The following is a 6452-nucleotide window of genomic DNA, read 5'->3' as shown; positions in this document are numbered from 1 at the left end:
CCGTTGTCCCGGTTTGGCCACAACCAGGATTTTCTGTTTCATTTTAAGGATACCCTTCTAAAACAGCCCTACATTTCGCGCTGTTGTTATAAGTAGCCCCTGGACTTATCGATCTTTCAGATCTATAGCGTAGTAAATCGCATGATAAAAGTCGTGATGATTAGTTTGTGGGATGTGTAATAATATATAAAAAACACACAACGTTCAGCCCTCTGATAAACTGAGCGGATCTCTTAAAGACAGCAAGCGATTGAAGTTACAGGAAATTACATCTCCGATGAATCCTTGCCAACTTTAATTCCGTTTGGACAGTTTAAAATGTATTTCAAATGGAATTCTAATTAACAGCATTCTTCACCACCCCGTTTTTATTTCTGATACAGTGGTTATTGTGTACACACGTTCTTAATATTCCAAACCACTGAACTTTTTTTAAAAAAGTTTCATTTCAGCCTAAAGGTGACATGAACAGCTTAAATCTCGCTGTTCACGCAAAGCGGAATTGTTCCAGATGTGTTCTGTAATCTGATCTGTTACTGTAGTGACTACATGTGACGCAGTGCTACATTACAGGGGCCAATTTAAAATTGTCCCCCTCCCCGACCCACCCATTTTGGACTAATTTGAAGAATATTTTTAATTGTAATCATCCAGATGGTGCATTCCTTCCTTTGACATGTTTCAGTAACTGCTCTGCACCACATTCCCGTTTTTTTTGACAAAACCTTTAATTTTACGCACAATTTTACGGAAGTCTTGCGTCAGCTAGGTTACAGATGGTGAAGATACTGAAGCAGACAGACAAACCAAATCAGTTTTTGTAGCCCAGATCAGCCATGATCTCATGGAATGGTGGAACAGGTTAGAAGGGCTGAATGGCCTGTTCCTCTGTGCCTCTGTATTAAGCACAGTAAAATTAAAACCTTCAAAGACTCCCAAAATTGTCCCCAATGTTTCCTCATCAAACTTTTCAATAACCAATCTCAGATCTTGCAAATAATCAATTCCAGACACTGGTTAGAAGCTTAAACAGAAGACTTTGCAAATTATTGACAAAGTAAAATTAAACGACAAAGTAATCTAATTGGTCTATATGTTAAACCCAAAACAAGTTCACTTTCAGTCCCATTCACACAAAAGCAGGCAAACAGACACAGTTAAAGGATACTTAAAATAAGAAAAATAGTCAAATTATATAAATGGTTTTCACAAGACTCTTGTTTGATTTTCTGAAGATGTCGATCAGGGTCATCTTTAATGTTCACTTAGATAAAGGCAGTAATATTTCTCATTTCCTTTTCTATTCTCTGCACCTCCAGTAGCTGCTGATGGGAGGTTAGGCAGGGCGATTTCATGCTGTGGCACCTACAGCCAGATTCCATTGTTTTCAAAGAAAACACAATCAAAACCCTAACACAAATCCTGACTACTCAATGACAGACTGACTGTCTCCTCCACAAGTTCTCAGTTATCATTGGACATCTACCATATGCTTGAAGAACTGGTCTTTTCCAGACTTGCTGGAACCAATTCACAGGCATTCACATGATGAATAACCACCTTCTGCTCTCTGTTTAAACATAGTGCTCTATCCTGGTGACAAAGCATTTGGAGAATCTTTTGATCAGGAACCAACCTGTAATAAACCTTCAGGCCTAACCTCACAAGTAAACCGTCGCTTATTTGGAACAAAACCAGAAGTTGCTGGGTAAGCTCAGCAGGTCTGGCAGCTTCTGTGGAGAGAAATCGGTGTTAATGTTCCCTTAGAACTGGGAAGGGTCACTGGACCCGAAATGTTAACCCTGATTTCTCTCCACAGATACTGCCAGACCTGCTGAGCTTATGTGGCGATTTCTGGTTTTGTCTTTGATATTGAAAAGTTTATTTAGTATTTTTTTTAGACTTACAGTGTGGAAACAGGCCCTTCGGCCCAACAAGTCCACACCGACCCGCCGAAGCGCAACCCACCCATACCCCTACATTTACCCCTTACCTAACACTATGGGCAATTTAGCATGGTCAATTCACCTAACCCGCACATCTTTGGACTGTGGGAGGAAACCGGAGCACCCGGAGGAAACCCACGCAGACACGGGGAGAATGTGCAAACTCCACACAGTCAGTCGCCTGAGTCGGGAATTGAACCCGGGTCTCCGGCGCTGTGAGGCAGCAGTGCTAACCACTGTGCCACCGTGCCGCCCACTGATAATGTTTTCCTTTTAACCCAAGTTGGTACCCACAGTCTTAAAGTTATCTTTAGCTCACTGTTTCCAGTCCCCAGATCCAAACCAGAATTTATAAAAAGAATACAATAAAAATAATGGAAAATTGGGTAGGTTTAGTCAACATCCATAACGTAGCAGTATGTTTATGTACATAAAATAGCTTCGAGGAGAAAGTGAGGTCTGCAGATGCTGGAGATCAGAGCTGAAAATGTGTTGCTGGAAAAGCACAGCAGGTCAGGCAGCATCCAAAGAACAGGAGAATCGATGTTTCGGGCATAAGCCCTTCTTCAGCTGAATTTCCTGTTCCATGGATGCTGCCTGACCTGCTGCGCTTTCCCAGCAACACATTTTCAGCTACATAAGATAGCTTACAGGATCGGATGAAACATTCCTAGTGACATTTTGAACATCTGCAGTTCAGTGTGAGATACAAGGCCTTCATAAAAAGGTACTTGTACTGGGTATGAATCTAGATTTAGCCTTTCTATAAAGTTATATTGATGTCACATGCACAGTAGCAGACACGGTTCTGAAAGCATTTGTCTGCGTTGACTTAAAGCAGCAGATCTTACGATGGGTTCCGGAATTATTTAAAGTCTCTTGTGGATTGGCCCGATGAAGGGAGAGGGAGAGGGCCGCTTCTCCTTTAAAGCCGCTGACCTTGGCCAGGTGACCGAGTGCTCACATCTGGACCATCAGCGCAAAAATGTTACATCTCACCAAGGGAAGTGAGAGAGAGGGAGCGAGGGAGGGCAGGCGAAGATCTGAAACGACCGTTTTTGTTGTTGTCGTTGTTTTGTTTGACATTACAGGATAGGTCAACAGTGATGAAATCCATCCACCAGCACCCCCTCCCCCTTCCCGCAGCCCCCAACCCCTGCAGCTTGTTGTCAGCTTGGACAGAGAGATTCTCTCTGAGGGAGCCTTTGGATGTGGTGACAGCGATCACTGAGCTTCTCATGTGTTAGAGTGCTGTCCCCAAGGACAACTCTCTCTCTCTCTCTCTCTGCCCTCGCTCTCTCTCTCTCCCCCTCTGCCTCTGACCAATGGTTACGATGAAGGGGGAGATACCGCAGTCATTTCTGATCCTCTCTTCCCATCTGCCCTGAGTTAAGCACACGCACGCTCCGCACCCAGCACAATATTACAGCAGGACAGCAGAGACACTGGCTAAACAACTCCCCTCCAGAATCCTGAAGGATTTGAAGAACTTTCGCAGCAGGTAAGTGACAGCCCAGAAACGTTCCTCCTAGTGACCCGGGCGATGGGAGTGCAATTATTTTAAAGTCTAATTCTTTAAATAAAAAAGGACTTGGGGCTGTAGCATCGTGTATTAAAAACTAATTGATCAAACTGGCGTTGTGTTTACTCAATGCTTAACCAAGGCGTTAGATGTGTTCATGATCTAGTTCCCCCTGACCTCTGCGATTGACCTGATGTTCTTTAATTTAAATGTCACGACCCTGTTTTGTTTCAATTATTGGCGGATATTGATCCAATGGATAATATCGAATTCATTGCCCTTTTCCGCTCGATGTTAAGACTGCCAACTTTCTACAAATGCCAATAGTCGCGTTCACCCCTGTTTTACACTCAACTTACAGAGAAAACCCAGCCGGCGATTGCAACACGGAGAATACAGAACGCGAGAGAATGGAACAAGTTTGCTGTACTTTCTTTTAATAGACAATCGCTTTTACCCCATTAAACCGCGCGGTGAGGCCGGGGGTACCGAGCTTTACACAGATCACACACTCCCTTCCAACGTTGATCTCTTGCGGAGTGAATTCAATGTGTGTTTATTATTAACGGGGGAAATTGTAGCCCACATCTCCCGTGTTTGGTTTCCTTAGGTCGAAAGGTTTGTGCGATTAAATTTAACAAGAATGACGAAATTTCTCAATCTCTCATCACAGTTTCCCGCAGCAGCATTTTAAAAAAAGTCTATTTCACTGTTTAAATGTTTCATTACAACAATTCCCCTCAAACACTGGGGACAACCCAACTGCGGCTCTGTAGGAAGGGGTGTGTGTGGTCTCTACTTCAAATTAATGCCCCTTCAGGGATAACGCCTTCAAAATCCGAGGAACCCAGGTAAGTTTTTTTAAAAACCCAAAGAACTGCGGATGCTGTAAACCAGAAACAGACATTGCTGGAAAAACTCAGCAGGTCTGGCAGCTTCTGTGTGGAGAAATCAGAATTAGTATTTCGGAGTTGAAACGTTAACTCTGATTTCTCTGCACAGATGCTGTCAGACCGGCTGGGAGCTGTCCCAGCAATTTCTGTGTTTGATTCCGACAAACCAAGAGTGAGCCTAGTTTAGTTTCGGCGTGGACTGGTTGGATCGGAAGGTCCACTTCGATGCTGTATGACTCTAAGCACAGAAATTGCTGGAGAAACTCAGCAGGTCTGGAGAGAGAGATAACTCTGCTTCCATTCCACAGAGCTGCCGGACCTGCTGAATTTCCGCAGCGATCTCTGTTTCTGGTTCAGATCTCCAGCTTTGTTTAATTTTCGGGTTCCAGTTGGATGGTTCCCTGATCAAATCTTACTTTTGAAAGAGACTTGCCTCTATCACTGTTCCTAGCGTGGCTTTTGTCTCTGCCCTTGTCTGGTTAATCGCCGGAGGCTGACCATTGAGAGGAGAGACCTGGTAGCCTGTTCATTATCTCTCTCTCTTAGAGTCGCGCCGTAATTTGGGAACCGATTGTTCTCTGGGCTTTTGTTTTACAAAAAGCTAGAATTTGGGTTTTTGTTTGTTCCTGCACACTCGGGTAGGACTTGTTTCTTTTTCACCTCGTTCGCAAAACCTTTTTATAAAAAATAAAAGAAATCGAGTCTGTAAACCTCTTTATGACACCTCCGTTTATAAATCTAATCTTGTTCCCGAATCTGCTCTCAAATCGAATGTAAATTTCGTTGGGTCGAGGTGTCTATTTCACCTGAAATTCAGCTTGGTAGCATTTATATAGTTTAAACGTTGTGGAAAAACCGAGCGACAATTCCCCAAAATAACATTTTACAACGTTATTTAAGTTTTAACCATTGTGAATTGTGTCCAACATATCTTAAATTGTCTTTGTTTTTCAAAATATGGTTTTATTTTCCTTCTCTAGATATTTTTGAATCGAACATTTGTTGAATTTAAAACGAAACAATTCCTACCAGCTTTAGTAAAGACGTTTGGGGTTTGGAAAGATTCGCAGCCCAGGATACTCCCTGTGGATGACACACACCTTTCTCATTCAGTGTCAGGCACCAGAGAGATCTTTACATTCCCAAATAATTCTTGATCAGTGGTGTATCATACCTTAGGAAATGTAGTCGAGATATCTCTCCTATCTGAGGATGGGTCACCGGACCCGAAACGTTAACTTTGCTTTCTCTGCACAGATGCTGCCAGACCTGCAGAGCTTTTCCAGCAATGTCTGTTTTGTTTCTGGTTGACTGCCATCCGCAGTTCTTTCGGTATTTATCTTCTGCATCTGTTCGGAGAGGTCGTGACACAGCTGCTGTGGCAGGTGGGTCTTGAACCCAGCCCTCCTAGCTCCGAGGTAGGGACGCTACCATAATAAAAGTCTAAAGATGCCCAAGTTGGGTGGATTGGACACACTCAATCGCCCTTAGTATTCAGGGATGTGTGTGAGCCATGGGACATGCAAGGTTACAAGAGTAGGGCAGGGGGTGCTCTCCAGAGGGTCGGTGTGGGCTCGTTGGGCCGAATGGCCTGTTCCCACACTGTGGAGATTCTATATTTTAAAAAAGAAGCCCCCTCAGCCTCCTTTGAGAAGTCACGTTTGGTTTCTAACTCAGATTTCTCTCTCCCCACAGACCTACAGAGATTCTCCAGCAGTTTCCTGGGGACTGGGTTTGTTTCGAATTTTGGAGTAAGTTACTGACCGAGAGGGGATGGTCCCAATGGGTTTTGTTCATCTCTGGGTGATGACAGGGATTGGTATCTCAAGATACTTATCTCAAGAGGGTTGAAATATAAAAGCACCATTGTGCTACTGAGACTTTATAAAGCTCTGGTTAGGCCCCATTTGGAGTACTGTGTCCAGTTTTGGTCCCCACACCTCAGGAAGGACATACTGGCACTGGAACGTGTCCAGCAGAGATTCACACGGATGATCCCTGGAATGGTAGGTCTAACATATGAGGAACGGCTGAGGATCCTGGGATTGTATTCATTGGAGTTTAGAAGATTAAGGGGAGACTTAATAGAGA

Source organism: Hemiscyllium ocellatum, chromosome 4 (genome assembly GCF_020745735.1).
Source record: "Hemiscyllium ocellatum isolate sHemOce1 chromosome 4, sHemOce1.pat.X.cur, whole genome shotgun sequence".
NCBI classification, from domain to species: domain Eukaryota; kingdom Metazoa; phylum Chordata; class Chondrichthyes; order Orectolobiformes; family Hemiscylliidae; genus Hemiscyllium; species Hemiscyllium ocellatum.
Note: the sequence above shows the minus strand (reverse complement) of the source record.